General features: G+C 47.2%; 1 protein-coding gene across 2 annotated transcripts in view; it reads right to left on the bottom strand.

The window, feature by feature from the left end:
- CDPF1 (cysteine rich DPF motif domain containing 1) overlaps window positions 1-16,589 on the bottom strand; it is a 189,203-nt gene that overhangs the window by 91,981 nt on the left and 80,633 nt on the right. The window lies entirely within an intron of this gene.

Here is a 16,589-nt window from a genome sequence, read left to right as displayed (position 1 = left end):
GAAAAGGATACCATCCAGAATACCACCAACCCATACCATAATAACTTATGGAAACACTTTATTGACGACATTCTGATTTTCTGGCATGGGACACGGACCACTTGTGACGAATTTGTGAGGTGGATCAATGATCAAAATAACTACCTTAAATTCGCCCACACCATCTCAGACACTTGTGTACCGTTCCTTGACATTAATATCACACTCACCTCAGATACTCTCAACACTACATTGTACAAAAAACCCACTGATCGCAATAGCTTACTCTTATACAAAAGCCACCACCTGTGTTACTTCATTCACCCCTGATTCTGCCAGGATTAAGAAAATCATCCTGAAACACTGTCATATCTTGAACACAGGTGATTTACGATTACCTAAACCTAGGTTTGCATACAAATGAACTTGCAACCTTAAAGACACCTTGGTACACACTAGACCTAAGAAACACAACATCGGTACACAGAGGACTCTGTGGGGTGTCCCGGCAGTGACTGGACATTGCCCTTGTGGTTCCTGCATAGTGTGTCCATTAACCACCGTATCTAAGGAGATAGCTTTACTACCGAACTTCAAATGGACTTTGAAGAGGCACACTAATTGCAACACCAAGCAGTGTATCTATATGATCACGTGCCCTTGTGGCCTGAATTATATAGGGATGACCATGCGACCCGTTAAGACCAGAATAACAGAACATAAGAGCAATATTAGGTGTCAAAGGGTCACCACAAAATTCTACACACACTTCAAGGAGGCACCACACTCTCCTGATAATCTACGCTCGATAGTGTTAGAAGCTTACCCATAAATCACCAAGACCGGTTTGTTCAAAGCCGAACAAAGATGGGTTCACAAACTTTCCACACATACTGCTGGACTGAATGATGACATAACCTGGGGCTCACTGACGTGAAACACTACATCCAGTCCACACTGAATCAATGATTTTAGAACCATAATGAGTGTGGTTTATGAACTTTGTAACCGCATGACCTTACACATGTGAGAGCTTGTGCTTGCCTGCGACATGTATTGCGACCTGTGACCTAGGCTACATGCCTTTAGATCACTCACGGCACCTTTGAGTTAATAATTCCCTTGACTCTTTATGAAACACATTCACACCTACAAGTAACAGCTCCTCATTGTCACTAGGGCTTGCTACACGCTAAGATGTCTACAGAATTCACCACTTGATGACCTACGTGGGGCATGACCACAACACCCTCCAGTGATATGGTGCATGTACTGCATGACATAATTCCCTTCACTAATCTCCATAATTTCTCAGTGACATGTGTTAGCCCCTCATAGTGACCAGAGACAGCTATACGCTAAGACGTACACTGCGGTGCCATTGGATTGACGACGCGCTATACACAACATTTGCGCACTATTGACAACCTTTCACCATCCCGGTGTCGGCGGCAGGGTAGGTCAGATTCCAGTAGCATGTACACGCCGGTGAGTGCCCATGTGCTCTATACTTGAAGGTGCCTTTTACCGCTTTGAGAGGTGTGTGAGTTCTGTATTGGATTGGATCCACACTCTGATCTGCCAGCTGGGGCGCCACACATCTGTGGGCAGCTTGGGGCGTTTTGGTCGCTCACCCGGGTCCCGTGATGCTCTCATGGCGCATTGGTTTCCGATGTCCCCTTGAGACTCGTGCGGCTTGGGGGGGCGACTTCGCGCCTCACGTTGCACACTAGGTGGGCACTTCATCCTGGTTAGGGTCAATGGCCGTCGTCCGGTACTCCTGACCGACCACCACTTCAGTGTTTTTAGTTACCTGCAAAAGCCACTACTTGTGACTTTCCCATTTGAGTATCCTGCTACTCAACGCTTTGCCTATAACTTCCATTTCTTCCCGACAGGACCCAATCGGTGTCCTTTATTACCGCCGGCTACTGTTGCAAGAAATGACTTGTTGACAGTATTGGTGAGTTCCTCCTTTGTCCTGACTACCACTGTTTTTATCAGCCTCCATGCTTGCCATTTACTTCATTGTTACGAGTTTATAGTATCTCATGCACATAGAACACATTAAGTACACTATACTGGTAACTATTGCCTAGCTCACTGTACTAATCAGCGTGACACAGTGGCCTTGTGATGGTTTTATTAACTAGCACGTTCGCACTACCGGACAATAGGGTATGGATTGTAGAGACACTGTATGTATGTTTGTATAACGATGTAATTTAAACATGTTATCCTCCCTTATTTTTGTCCAACTTACAGGTCAACAACCAGACAACTGGGTATGTAGAATCCACTTACCTTTTTAGTGTAGATAGCGTTCCTTTGATCCTGAGGAAGTGCCCTGATCTTGATGACATTTGAGGCACGAAACATGTCTATCACCTGGGAGCAGGGCGTACACCACTAGACACATTACGACTAGTCCTTTGCCCCTCTCACTCTTTTACTTTAGGCAGTTTACCATCTTAATAAACTGTTGGCTAGGACTAACTGACCTATTTTAACACACACGTCTTCCCACATCTACACACACTAGGCCCCTCACCCCCACTGTACCCACCGGCAGGAACAAAAGATCCCCGATAAAGAGCCCCGGTTTGGTTGCCTGTCAGGTATTGCAGCGCCGACCTGACAAGGGGCAGGCTCAAATGATGAAGCATGACACCTAGCTTGCTGGGTGTGTGAGAGCCCTAGTTCCGACGAGGAGAACTCCCTCTCCTTTGCATACACAACAGTGGTCCTCAGTGACTCACTTGTCCATACCCTCATCCATCCCCTGAGGAACTCCGTACTCTCTTTGTACACAACCCAGGGATCATTCTCACTTCATTCTTTGCGCTTTGTTAGTTTCCTTTTGTGAAAACATCAATGTGTCTCTTGATACTCCCTCTGCTTTGTGCTTAGCTTGTTCTAGTACTTGGAGACTGTATCCCCTCTCTGCAAATCTGTTTTGTAGTTCTATCTGAGCTTCCCTCAATGTTGTTACCTCGCTGCAGTTTCTTTTCATCCGGAGATGTTCTGCATACGAGATGCTCTGTTTCAATTTGCTGGGATGGAAACTTTGCTAGTGTAGAATAGAGTTTCCTGCCGGGGGATTTCTGTGAATTTTAGTGTATAGTTTATAGTTTTTTTTACAAAAACCACATAGTCAAGAAAATGAACCTCTGAGGTGCTAACACTGGAAGTGAAATTCAAATTCAATACATTGTTGTTAAGTTCTAATGCAAAGACCTGGGCAGACTCATGGGTGCCATTCCACAGAATAAACAAATCATCTATGAACCTTGTCCATAGGACAACGTTCTCAGACCGTTCCCTAGCATACTTAGCCATGAGCACCTGCGCCTTCTACCACCCCATATGGAGTGTAGCATAACTCTGGGCAAAGTAGGAGCTCATGGCAGTGCCCCGGACTTGTCTCTAGGTATTTTTTCCAAACAAGAAGAAGTTATTCTTCAGGCTACACTCCTCTATTTTCACAAGCATTTCAGAATGTTGATGCAAATGTATTGGTCTGGAGCCTAAGAAGTGTGTCATTGCACTAAGTCCATCTTTATGGTAAATGCTTGTGTACAGGGAAGTGACATCTAGCGTCATTAGTACATACAAATCCTCCCAGATAATGCTGTAAATTCTTTTAGGAAAATTACGTGTGTCTTGTATGTAGGAGGGTAGATTACGTACATGGGGACAGGCGCAACATGAGCTTCTTTGCAATAGACACAGTAGAACAGGATGAACGAATGGGAGACCGGAAGAAAAAACTCAGACAGTTAGAGTCGAAATATATTATCAGATTACGCACAAAAAATCCGAGGGGGATGAACGTGGATAAAGGATTTTACGTCCATCTATAAAACACACCGCAAACTGGTCAGCGTAACTGTGAATTGTGGAGACAATTTGAATTTCACAAGATAAACTGTATAAAAACATCTCCGTGGAACCATGAGAGCCAATGGACAATAATACAATGATGGTACTATACCTGATATTGAGACATTATCAGAGAAATCCAATATACATGATGAACTAGATTGTACTACACAATGAAATCTAACGTGATGCTTTAATATTGGGCAAACTATACTCTCTAGTGCCCGCTAATGGTTGAAAAATCAACATCGGAAAATCGATATAAAAAAAACTACATTTTGACATCGATATCTAGATTTCATGTTATTGGTATGCTCAGTGATTGAAATCACACTGGTAATTGTGAAACACTAAACATCATGCAGGTATAAACATTATATCTGTCATAAGGTGATCTGTATATATGAAAATAATGAAACTACAACTCCCAGAAGTCAATGGGAGGAAGTAACTGACAGGAAATGAGATAAAGCAGTAGCAAAAAGTAGTGCCACCTACCGTGAAAAAGGCCGTTGAGGCCGAAACGCGTCGGTATGACAGACTGGGCTCTGTTTAATAAATTCTAAAGATATTACAAGTTCCAGAGTGCGGCGTCCTTTGTTGCAAAATTGACCCTGGCTTTGGTTTAGCCCAACGCCTGCACCTGCTGTTGAGCGATCCGGCAGTAAACCACATTGCAGCAAAAAAAAAAAAAAAAAAAAATTATATATATATGTGCATATTTCCTCACGAAGGAGAAAGGTGAGCCGCACTCGTAGCGTTACTTGTTAATTGGTATTTATTTCATTTGTGTATCAGCATGGCAATCCTGACGCGTTTCGTTCTACTTAGAACTTTCTCAAAGGCAGCCAACACCATACACACCGCTGCTGCTCCCACGTTGATGTCCATTTTGATTTCACATCCTCCAGTGGATCCTTTTGTAAGTGCATTCTGGGACATGTGGTTCGGCTTGCGGTGCGTGACTCTTACCCTCCAGTGGGCGGTGTTTTTTTCTTTGCTGTTACACTGCTTTTCTTATCAATTTGACTTTGTTGTTCCTAAACAGTAGTTTGCTACCCCCTCAACAAGCCCATTTTCAAGGCTGGTAAGGGATCCAATACCGGAGAAAGTCTTCGGCGGCACCGCATTGCCCTATGACGTTTTCACGAGCTACAGACAAGGTCCAAGGCGGGCACTGATGGCGCTCTTGTGGTGGTGCGTCGCTCTTCGGTGGGACCAAACCGATATTATATTTGCATATTTCCTCACGAAGGAGAAAGGTGAGCCGCACTCGTAGCGTTACTTGTTAATTGGTATTTATTTCATTTGTGTATCAGCATTAAGGGTGGGCGTAGTGGGCGTAGTGGGGCTACGTGAAGCAGCACGTAGTGTGCCCAAATCTACGCACACTACGCGCTTCGCGTAGCCCCACTACGCGCCACCCGCCACCCACCCACCCTACTTTTAAAAGATTAAATTAATTTGTAATAAAGCAAATTAAAGGCACTTACCTGACGCGCGGCGTCTCCCGGGGCTCCCTCTTCCTGTTTTTCAATTTTCCTGACAAATGCGCATGCGCGGACGCCCGCGCATGCGCATTTCTTGCGAGAAATGCGCATGCGCGGACGTCCGCGCATGCGCATTAGTCAGGAAAATTGAAAAACAGGAAGAGGGAGCCCCGGGAGACGCCGCGCGTCAGGTAAGTGCCTAATTTCCTTTATTACAAATTAATTTTTTCTTTTAAAAGTACGGCGGGCGGGAGGCGGGTGGTGGGCGGCAGGCAGCTACGCTTCGCCCACGTAGTGTGCGTAGGCGCTGCCTGCTTCGCCTACTTCGAAAACTGCGAAGCAGGCAGCGCTACGTACACTACGTGGGCGAAGCGTAGTGTCGCACCCAGGGTTAATCAGCATGGCAATCCTGACGCGTTTCGTTCTACTTAGAACTTTCTCAAAGGCAGCCAACACCATACACACCGCTGCTGCTCCCACGTTGATGTCCATTTTGATTTCACATCCTCCAGTGGATCCTTTTGTAAGTGCATTCTGGGACATGTGGTTCGGCTTGCGGTGCGTGACTCTTACCCTCCAGTGGGCGGTGTTTTTTTCTTTGCTGTTACACTGCTTTTCTTATCAATTTGACTTTGTTGTTCCTAAACAGTAGTTTGCTACCCCCTCAACAAGCCCATTTTCAAGGCTGGTAAGGGATCCAATACCGGAGAAAGTCTTCGGCGGCACCGCATTGCCCTATGACGTTTTCACGAGCTACAGACAAGGTCCAAGGCGGGCACTGATGGCGCTCTTGTGGTGGTGCGTCGCTCTTCGGTGGGACCAAACCGATATTATATTTGCATATTTCCTCACGAAGGAGAAAGGTGAGCCGCACTCGTAGCGTTACTTGTTAATTGGTATTTATTTCATTTGTGTATCAGCATTAAGGGTGGGCGTAGTGGGCGTAGTGGGGCTACGTGAAGCAGCACGTAGTGTGCCCAAATCTACGCACACTACGCGCTTCGCGTAGCCCCACTACGCGCCACCCGCCACCCACCCACCCTACTTTTAAAAGATTAAATTAATTTGTAATAAAGCAAATTAAAGGCACTTACCTGACGCGCGGCGTCTCCCGGGGCTCCCTCTTCCTGTTTTTCAATTTTCCTGACAAATGCGCATGCGCGGACGCCCGCGCATGCGCATTTCTTGCGAGAAATGCGCATGCGCGGACGTCCGCGCATGCGCATTAGTCAGGAAAATTGAAAAACAGGAAGAGGGAGCCCCGGGAGACGCCGCGCGTCAGGTAAGTGCCTAATTTCCTTTATTACAAATTAATTTTTTCTTTTAAAAGTACGGCGGGCGGGAGGCGGGTGGTGGGCGGCAGGCAGCTACGCTTCGCCCACGTAGTGTGCGTAGGCGCTGCCTGCTTCGCCTACTTCGAAAACTGCGAAGCAGGCAGCGCTACGTACACTACGTGGGCGAAGCGTAGTGTCGCACCCAGGGTTAATCAGCATGGCAATCCTGACGCGTTTCGTTCTACTTAGAACTTTCTCAAAGGCAGCCAACACCATACACACCGCTGCTGCTCCCACGTTGATGTCCATTTTGATTTCACATCCTCCAGTGGATCCTTTTGTAAGTGCATTCTGGGACATGTGGTTCGGCTTGCGGTGCGTGACTCTTACCCTCCAGTGGGCGGTGTTTTTTTCTTTGCTGTTACACGGCTTTTCTTATCAATTTGACTTTGTTGTTCCTAAACAGTAGTTCGCTACCCCCTCAACAAGCCCATTTTCAAGGCTGGTAAGGGATCCAATACCGGAGAAAGTCTTCGGCGGCACCGCATTGCCCTATGACGTTTTCACGAGCTAATATATATATATATTTTATATATATGTATATCTCCTACTGGCAGTCGCCAGTAGGTAGCTATACTTAGGACCTTGTTTCTATTCAAAAAGCGTTTTCTCTTTTCCCAATAACTTTGGCGCCGGTTGACGAATCTTCGTGAACTTTTTTAAACTAGTGGCCCGCTCCGGTCAGCTCCTGTCTTGAAAGTGTATATATATTGGTGTACTTGGGTGTACCTTGGATAACCTGGGGTCTTTACAAGCATATTGACTGCATCTACCATAATGCAATGCCTGATGACGCCCATTGGGGCGGGACTTTAATCTAAATAAAATGGTTTCCTTATACAGACGTTGCCTCCGTGTCTCAGTTTGAACCAGTGATCAAGGGCTTACCGCCCGAAACGCGTTTGGTGAATCGAGGGGAATGAGCGAGAGCAGCGACTTTGTCACCGCTGGGGATGTGAGTGCGGCAACTCTTCTCTGAGTGATATCTCCTTTGGGGGCAACCTTGGTTTTGATGTTATGTGGCCGATCCGGTCACGGAGATGTCCCGCCGCTAACCATAGCGGATCCTGGTGTTTTAATACAGCGCCGTGTGGAATTGAGGAGGCCTCATCTTCGGGGGATATTGGTGCCAAAGGAACTGTTTGCAGCACAGTTCCATATTTGCAACGGGGACAGCGACGCCCACTTGGGTGTACCTTGGATAACTGGGGTCTTTACAAGCATATTGACTGCATCTACCATAATGCAATGCCTGATGACGCCCATTGGGGCGGGACCTTAATCTAAATAAAATGGTTTCCTTATACAGACGTTGCCTCCGTGTCTCAGTTTGAACCAGTGATCAAGGGCTTACCGCCCGAAACGCGTTTGGCGAATCGAGGGGAATGAGCTAGAGCAGCGACTTTGTCACCGCCGGGGATGTGAGCGCGGCAACTCTTCTCTGAGGGATATCTCCTTTGGGGGCAACCTTGGTTTTGATATATATATATATATATTTTCACTGAAAAAAACATAGGTTTCAGGGGCGTTAGCTGGACTTTTCACTCGTACAAAACCATTGAAATTCCCCCGTTATAGTTAGTTCAGTTAACTATAACTCGCGCGCCCGCAATGCACTGCTGATGACGTCACATATTACATCACTCATGACATGGTCAGTGCCATCACTCATGACATCACTCATGACATCACTCATGACATCATCCAGTGAATGTGTGTTTTTCTGAAAATTACATATGTTTTATATATGTATTTTATTTATTTATTTATTTTATTTAGACGGTTTTGTATAGCGCGGACAAGACCCTTGCGGGTATCAGAGCGCTTCACATATCTGACATAGGAAAAGGTGTGTACATAAAAATACAGTGTTACAATGCATACAAGGTACATAATACAGGGAAATGCAGATAGCTATAGTTCATGTAAATTTGGACATGAGAATCGATTTCACTTCTTTTTTGAAAAAAACTGTAGATGGATTGAGTCTCGTTTCTGGGGGTAGGGCATTCCATATCCTGGGGGCCATTCCTGAGAAGGTACGATTGTACGTTTTTTTCTTGGAGAAACGTTGCGGTTTCAGTAGCAGCTTGTTAGAGCTCCTGGTAGATCTGTTACCACCTGATAATACCAGTTTTTCGGCTAGGTACCTAGGGGTTTTGTGGTGTAGTGCCTTATGAGTCATACAGGCGATTTTTAACTGGATCCTGGCCTCAAAAGGTAGCCAGTTTAGGGCATGTAGGTCAGGGGAAATGTGGCAGTTTCTTTTAGTGCCTGTAACGAGTCTGGCGGCTGTATTGATTGATGCTCTGAGAGGGGCGGTCGTTGCCTTGGGGAGACCACAGAGAGCGACGCTCCCATAGTCAACTCTGGGAATTACTAGGGATTGAACCGCCTGTTTGAAGTCCATTGCTGGAATGAAGGGTTTCAATTTTCTCAGCGTGTTGATCTGAAAGTTTGCTCCTTTTGTTGCAGTGCTGATGTGCTTCTGCATATTTAGCTTATTATCCAGGGTTATTCCTAGAGATTTAGCGGAATCAATGACGATAGGTTGACCGTCGAGTGCAGTTAGATGCTTCATCCACTCACGGATGGTCGTTGTTTGGTTGGGGGGAGCAATTGGGAGGAATTCTGTTTTTAGTGTGTTTAGCTTTAGATGATTCTTAGCAAGCCATGTCTGTGTCTTTTGGAGCGAAGAGTTCAGGGACTTGATGTCGTCGAGAGATTGGATCTTAATGTAGAGTTGTGTGTCATCTGCGTACATGTGGTATTGGATATTTTCGTGGCTGAGAAGCTCTGTGAGTGGTTCCAGGAACAGGTTGAAGAGTGTCGGGGAGAGGGAAGAGCCCTGGGGTACTCCTAAGGTGACTGGGGTGGGGTTGGATAAAGATTTGTTGGTCTTGAATCTTTGTGTTCTGTTTTGGAGGAAGGAAGTGAACCAGTTTAACACTGTTCCGGATAGCCCCATTCTATGCTTCATGAGGTTCAGTAGATTGTCATGTTTGACAGTGTCGAACGCTGAGGAGAGGTCAAGTAAGATTAGCAAGCATGCTTTGTTTTGATCCAGTATTTGTAATGCGTCATCAATTATGTGGGTCATGGCTGATTCGGTACTGTGCCCTGATCGAAAGCCTGATTGGAATTGGTCGAGCAGGTTGAAGTGGTCTATATGCTTACTAAGCTGCATGTGGACACATTTTTCAAGAAGTTTGGCCAAGGTTGAGATATTGGATATTGGTCGATAGTTGTTTAGGTCTGATGGGTCCGCTGAGACTTTCTTAAGGATGGGGGTTACCTGACCGGCTTTGAGGATGTCAGGGATGGTTCCTTGCAAGAGAGAAGAATTTATGATTCTAGTCCACAGGGGCACTAGCAGAGGCATGAAGGTCTTTGCGTGGGATGCTGGAAGGGGGTCTGTGAAGTGGTTGGAAGGATTCAGAGTGGTGAGCGTGTTTAGGATAGTTTCTTCGCTGTAGAGGTTGAAGGTAGTCCAGGAGGCATTGTTCTTGAGGTCGTGTATAATGGGACCGATACACGGGGTACTTGGGGAGGACCGTAAGGGGATTGAGTGTGTATCGGTAATGGTTGATAGATCATTAAGTAGGTCTGCCTTTAATTTGTCAGTCTTTGTTGTGAAAAAGGAGGCAAGATCCTCACAGTTGGGGATTGAATCTGGATTGGCTTGGGGGGAGTGGGGGCCACCCTTAGACTGATTATTGATTATTTCGAACAATTTTTTGGGGCGATTCTTGGCTTGGTCTAGTTGTACACCTATGAAGTCAGCTTTAGAGCGACGAATCTTTCTGTAGTAGGCATTTCTGGTGCATCTTAGTAGTTGGAGGTGGGCAGTGGATGGGGCTGTTCTCCATTGTCTTTCAATTGCTCTCAGTGCTCTTCTGTCTTCATTTAGTCTGCCATCATACCAGGGGTTTGAATTCTTTTCGGTGACTCTTTTTAATTGTAATGGGGCTAAGGTGTCCAGAACCCTGTTCATACCGTTAAAGTAGTGATTGGTCAGATCCTGTACATCGTTTGATCCAACCGTAGCTGGCATGAGGATGCGACTAGCGGATGCAAGGTCGGCCGGATTGATGTTTTCTAGGCTCCTCTTCCAGATTTTCGTTCTCGTCGGTTGGACAGAGAGTAATTTAACTACTTCCTTGATGTGAAAGGTGATAATGTAGTGATCAGACCAGTCGCATGGGAGAATCGATTCTAGCCGGGTGGAGTCCGCTTTAGAAATTACAAGATCAAGGATTGAGCCTTTTCCGTGGGTGGGGCTGTCACATATTTGGGACAAGTTGAGGTCGGATAGGAAAAGTTTGAAGCTATTGACCACTGGATCGTCTGGATCGTTCCAGTGGAGATTGAAGTCACCCAGGAAGATCTGTGTATTTTGTTGTCCTGCATTTGTCGCTATGATGTCCATCATGTGCTCGATGAAGGTGAGGTTGTTGCCAGGAGGATGGTAGATAGAGTGTAGTGAGCAAAGTGGCTTGTTGTTGCTCGTAATGTGTAGGCAGAGGTATTCACATGATGAGAGTACTGGGGTGTTTGTGCGCCTTACCGCAAGGTTGTTCCTATGGATGCAGGCAATACCACCACCTGTCTTCTCAGGTCTGTCTAGTCTTGTAATGTAGTAGTTCGGGGGGACTAGTATGTCTAAAATGGGTGTGGATGATTCAGTCAGCCAGGTTTCCGTTAAGATGATAAGGTCAGGTTCATTGGATATAATGAGGTCGGCTATATCAGTGGCATGACGTGCTGCCGATCTACAGTTTAGAAGGATACATTTTATCTGGGCATTGGTCGGGGTGATGGTCTGGTCATGGAGGGTGGTTACTCTTGTGAGGTTGCTTACAACAATGCCTCTGGGAGTGTGTCTTGTCAGTCTTGAGGCATTGGGGTTGATGGATTGAATTAAGGAACCTATCTGTGTGTTTTCTAAGTGTACCGGTCCCCTTGGTAGAGATGGAGGTTCGTATGAGTGGAGTAGAGAAGAAATGTCACTTGGTGATAAGGTGTTCTTTTCCCTGGTTGGCCTGGATGGTGCATTGGGGTAAGGGACTGTTTTCCATTTGAGGGGTCCCTGAGGTGTCGGGCTAGCGCAATCCTGTTGAGTGGGTTTTGCTTGGGGTTTGGGTGGTTGCCGGATCAGGTCATGAAGGGTTTGTATGTCAACTTTTATTTGTTGTAGGGAAAGTAGGATCTCGTCTAGTCTGGGGTCTGATGTGGGGCTTGTTATCTTGAAGGTTTGGTCTGTGGATAAGTGAGGAGGTGTAATGGCTTGTGTGGTGTCCCAGGGTATGACATGTGTTGGTTCAAAGGGCGGTGATCCCATGGGGAGTGGAGGGGAGGAGAATGGGGTGTCCGAATCTATGTGTTGCATTGTTGAGGGGTGGAAATCACTGGGAAGGGGTATAGTGGGGTGAGGGTGTGATGGTGTATTGGTGTTATCTGAGTTCAGAAGGGCGGGTGTGTGTGGGGAGGCTGTGGATGGGGTGAAAGGGGTGAGAGGTGGGGTGGGTGTAGTGGCGATAGTAGTGGAGCTCTGGGGGGAGTCGGTATAGTGCAGATGTCCGTTATTCAGAGGGGTCATAGTGGGACCAGTGGTGGGTATATTTGTATACTGGGATACCAGGGGAGAGTTTCCAGGGGGGGGAAAATCGGTGGGGGGGCGCTCGTAGGATTGTGAGAGTTGGTTTGGGGTCTTGTAACCTTCGCTTTGATGATTGGGAAGATGTTGTCTAATATATTAAGATTATGGTCTGATGCCTGAATGAGTATGATCCCGTTATGGTAAATGGTGAATGTGGCAGTAGCGTTGTAGAACGGAGAGGGAATGATAGATAGTGTGATGCCGTGTGCAGTTTTCCTAGTGGATGCTGTTGAGAATAGGGTAAGAAAGGCTTTCCGCCATTGTGCTCTCCTCTTGGTGTAGAATATAATGTCATTTGTTATGTGTCCTGTGCTATTTGAGAAGTAAGGGTCAGAGACTGGAATTTCTGGGTGTGCTTTTAGGAGATTATGTTTGAATCCTTTGGCCGCCTTTTTGGAGAGGCTAGGAGGGTATTTGATGGAGTAGGTGTGTTGGCCCTTGGGTTCCATAATGTGAGTTTTAGGCTTGCAAAGGGGGGGTGAGAGGGACAAAGGCAAGTGCAAGTGGTAGGGGATCTCTTCGGTAAGTAAAAGAGAGATGAAGGTCTCAGTCTTTATAACGACATCGTATTGAGGGAGTGGTGGTCAGGATATTTATTATAATACGGCCTTACGCGCCTTACGGGAATATAGGATCTGGGGACTGACTGGTCATTGATTGTGCTCTGGTGGGTATGACTAAAATATAAAACATTCCAATATGGCCGTTTTCTTGTCTCGCGAGGGAGTGAATAGTCCTATTACTCTTTCCATGCCTCCAGTCTAACTAGGACAATTCCTCAGTACATGCATTCAAACTTCGTCTAGGCCTCTTTCTGTTTTTGTGGGGGGTGGATCTGGCTCGGTCCTTTGAATCTGGTTATGCTCTGATTGTTAGTCCTCTGTCTTTGTCCATGTGGATGGGTTAAATGGGTAGTCCTTCGTTTGTTTTGCTTAACCCAATTGCCATTTTGCGTTTAGCCTGTTCGGGCATATGCTGTGACTTGCGGTGTTTAGTATATGTCACTGCCGCCACTGAGCAGCTGGGAAAAATGCGAGGGCTTAATCCCTATGTATGGTCTCTGAACACCCAGCAAAAGAGACAATCTTTGTTGAGCATGGGGCTGCCCGACTAAACAAATAAATAAATAGGTCCGCTCCCTGTTACTGCATCAAGCTGCATGTGCCTATGAACCTGCTCAGGGATTGCACATCACGATCGTGCTGTGGGGGGGGGGGGGGAGCCAGGGGGCGCATGAGCCCGTGTATGTCCCTCATTGTTGCAACAGAAGGTTATCGAGCGTGGGCGGTACCTGATGAGAGCCGATCCGGTGCAGCTCCGATGGACTTCTCGCTCAGACCTCCCAGCTCTCCGCCATTCCTCCTCACAACCCGACGAGGTGCCGTCCCTCTCTACACCAAGTGCTGGCAGGGCGCTCGTGCGCCTCGGTGCGATGCAGGCGGGGGCAGCGGACGACCAGCTCTCGAGACTCTCCCGCGGTCACGCTATCTCCCGGGCAAGTACAAGGCGCTCCCGAGACTGGGTGCATCGTCGGCTCCCGCGGCTCTCTCACACCGGGGGCAGTGGGGAGTCGATCCTCTCGTCTAAAACGTGCCCGGTGCTGCCTCAATCTTTCCTCCAGGCTGTCTCAAAAACATTACGGTCCACTGCTTCTCCGGCGAGTGCGCGAAGGGCGCCTCAGCCCCTGGGTCCAACTCTTGTCGTCCGGAGCTTCCGACCCGGTCTCTTCTCGGTGAGTGCGTCCTCCCTTCAAGGTCGATGGAAGAATAAATGGGTATATAAGTGTCTAAATGGAGGATTTGTTTTTGAAAAATTGATTGTATAACTGACTGATTAAGTGTATCTTAGTGAATACATGGCTTAGTGAGTAATGTTTAAATATGTAAATATCTGTATCAGTCTCTCGCTTTGTGTATAAGTGGCTGCATGGGTTGGTGGGTAGCTACATGTGTGTCTATATAGGAAATTAGTTGGTTTTTTGAGTATCAGTCCGAGTGTCTGCATGGTTTGGTGGGGGTATTACGTAGTGCATAGGTGCATGAATGAGTGACTCACTGTTTGTATGTGTTCAAGACAGCATGTGTGCAGGACTGTATGGGTGGATGAGTGTGTGAATTGGTGTGTTAGTGAGTGAATGACTGTCTCAATAGTGTCTTTATGAGTAACTACATATGTTTTAAACTAGTATATGTGACTATTGGTGTATATAAGTGAGTATATGTGAGAGTGAGAGATTGAAAGAGTTCCTGTATGAATAAGTATGTGTTTCTATAAGTGATTGTTTAAAAGACTAAGTATGTGTAAGTTTCTGTAGAAGTAAGTGTGGTGGTGTGTGTATAACTGTATATGCAAGTAAATGGATGTTTGATTCTATATTAGCATGAGTGACTATGTGTGTGAGTAACTCTATGGATGAGTGGCGTTGTGTAACAGGATGTATAGGTGTATGACTACATATGAAGAGTGAGTACATGTGTTAGACCTGTCCGCCCTGTGGCAGTTCCCTTCTCATATTTTTTTTTCCCTTCCCCTTCTCATTTTTTCTGTTCACTAACTACTTTTGGTGTTGATGTAGATGCTCTGGGCGCCTCATCCTTATTAACTAAGGGAGAGGCGCAAGGTGCTTCAATTAGGACAGGAAGAGGGAGGCTTGTCTCATAAAATGGTGGCTCCAACTGTCACCTCAGCACCTGGGCCATAGACTGCCATGGGAGGTTCCGGAACCTTCTGGGCCACTCTGGCCAGTCAGGCCCCAGGTGATAAATAGAGGTGAGGGTGGGGCGGCCATTTTAGGAATCAATTGAGCTGTGAGGAAGTCAGGAGTAAGGCACCTGAGTGGAGAGGTGGCTGCGTTAGAGAGGGACCTGACAGGACTTTGGGTCTGCGTGGCTTCCCTCATTAGCTGATTCCACCCTCGACCTCTTGACCGGTCCCTGACTCCCACCACTGACTTTGGAGAACATCTTACCTCAAGAGCCTCCGGTTTGGTCAGCACCTCTGGGGAGAGGCCCGTCCTGTGCCCTATCTCTCTCACCCTTATTGTGCCCAGGATTCTAGATCGGACAAGGCTTGGCGCTTGTCCCCCAGACCTGCCTGTTGGGAGGGTGACTGAGAGCCTGCAAAGTGCAATTGATTGGCTAAATAGACTGCCCGGGAGGGAAGTGGCCCCCTTAATTTTAGCCCCCCTAGTAGCAGTCCCTGCTGGGAGCACTCCCCTCTGCGATTGAGAGGTCTGAGGAGAGGGTCAGGACACGCCTGAGGCGAAGTACAATCATGAAGTAGAGGTCGCGTAAGGCTGTGAAGCGCCTGCCCCGCGTCACCTGACGAGTGCCGATCCAGAAGCAAAAGAAGGAGTAAGCCGCGCCCCCCTCCTCCCCGCCAGCCGCGTTGCCTCAGGCGGCCGCGGGCGTAGATCAAGGGAGCAGCGGAGTGAAGCCGAGGCAGCGCCTTGTCTGTGGAGCCGTGTGGGGTCCGGAGACGACTCTGCGTCCGGAGTGACACCGCTGGTGTGAGGAGCCCCCCCCCCCGTGAAAAGTCCTCGCCTCAGGGGAATCCTTGGGGGAGGTGGCTGGTGGGTGCGCCCCGTGCTCGGCCCCCGTTTGGGACTTCCCTTGCCCAGCCCACGTTCCTCGTCTGTCCCGCGTGAAGTGGGAATCACCCTACCAACATCGCCGGTCCTCCCCGGTGGAGGAGGACCCCAAACCTGAACCGTAAGCTGGGATTGAGGGAAGGAAAGGAGGGGTGGGGTGTTACCAAGTAAGGTAAAGGCCTGGCAGCTCCAATTGACAAGTACTGTTTAACTGTTTAATCAAATTGCCGGTACAGAGAAGAGTTCACGAGTAACGCTTAATTGTTTAACCAAATTGCCGGTACAGAGAAGAGTTCACAAGTAATGCTTAATTGTTTAACCAAATTGCCGGTACGGAGAAGAGTTCACAAGTAATGTTTAACTGTTTAAGCAACATTGCCAGTGCAGAGAAGAATTGACAAGTACTGTTTAATCAAATTGCCGGTACGGAGAAGAGTTCACAAGTAATGTTTAACTGTTAAGCCAAATCGCCAGTACCGAGAGGAGTTCATGAGTAAGGATTAACTGTAAAGCAACCTTGCCAGTACCAAGGAGAGGTTAAGTGTAAGGTATATCTGCAATAGTAAGCTCGCCAGCATATAGAGAATTCCTGTACATGTCCAACAGCAATAGTCTGTTTCCAAGCTACCGACTAGTGGCAGAATAGCGCCCAATGG

Source organism: Triturus cristatus, chromosome 4_1 (assembly GCF_964204655.1).
Source record: "Triturus cristatus chromosome 4_1, aTriCri1.1, whole genome shotgun sequence".
Lineage (NCBI taxonomy): Eukaryota > Metazoa > Chordata > Amphibia > Caudata > Salamandridae > Triturus > Triturus cristatus.
Note: the sequence above shows the minus strand (reverse complement) of the source record. Positions and strands in the feature narration are given on the sequence as shown.